The sequence below is a fragment of the Stegastes partitus genome, unplaced genomic scaffold, assembly GCF_000690725.1.
Source record: "Stegastes partitus isolate 25-593 unplaced genomic scaffold, Stegastes_partitus-1.0.2 Scaffold1248, whole genome shotgun sequence".
NCBI lineage: Eukaryota > Metazoa > Chordata > Actinopteri > Pomacentridae > Stegastes > Stegastes partitus.
Genome location: NW_007578979.1, coordinates 144,419 through 145,600, shown reverse-complemented (window position 1 = coordinate 145,600; position 1,182 = coordinate 144,419).

The window sequence follows — 1,182 nt, the reverse complement described above, 5'->3', positions numbered from 1 at the left end:
TGGCTGGTCGGTGTGTCTAACTGCAGCTATATGCCAGTATGTGTGTTCACATTAGGACCATGCTTGTGGTTTGCTATGAATCATCATGAGCCTATAACACGATAAAACACTCAACTAACTACGATTTGATTCCCACGTGGCACGGAACATGCTTCACGAGCCGCAGAACCGAGGTATTTCCCGTTTCCATGAGCCTCCCCGTGCGCTTCTGTGCCGGTCCTGTAAATCACATGTACATAAGAAGACTGACTGCATTCCATGAACACGGATTGGGAAATCGTCCGCCTCATGTTTCAGCCCGATCGGAGAGAGATGCTCTCGAGTTCTCCCGATCGTTCTCTGACCCCGACAGACTGCAGCATGGAGTCCTGTGTTGGTGGCGAACACACTGAGTGGAAACGCTGGCGTCGCGCTGTTTAGTCCAAGATGGTGATGCATCGCTTGAATCTGTACTTCACTGCTTTTCTGTCGACATAAACAGTCCACAAGTGTAATAAAGTTCATATATTCAACTACGAATCGGTGCTGACTTTATTTGTTTTTAGAAGAAAATGAAGCATAAATTCACATTTAGAGCCAAACTGAGCCAAACCAATCTGTAAGCAGAAGAAAAGATTTGCTGTGTATTTGACTAATCTAATAATATCTTACCAAAAAAACTGATTCAGTAATGACGGGAAGGTTATTTTAATTAAATTAAACCCCGTAAGCCTGAGCAGACTGTGCAGGAAATTTCTCAAATGTGTAAGTCATGAGTTTCAACACTATTGAGCAAGCAGGTCCCATGTGCGTTGTTATAATTGACTTTATTTTCAGCAGTTTTTCCCTCTGTGTCCCTGCTGTAAGTCCAACAGGCAACAACCAACAACACATGTTCACCTTAAGGGTTAATCTATAAGACGTATTCATAAACATGCCGTGTTTAGCTCCAACTCCTGAGAAATGTGGTGGTTTGGAAAATGGAATTCCTGAATGTCATTATTATCTTGGACTGAGTTTAGGGAGGTTTTCTCGCTGTCAGGCCAAACAAATGATTAGTTGGTGGTTCCTTGTGCTGTAAAGATTCCATATTCTGCACGTGCAGGTCGGGCTCTGCTAGGATGTGCTGACACGCTTACATAACGCCGGACTGTGAGGAGGCTGCCGGTTCTTTCTCCAGCGACTAGCAGGAGTTATGCTAAC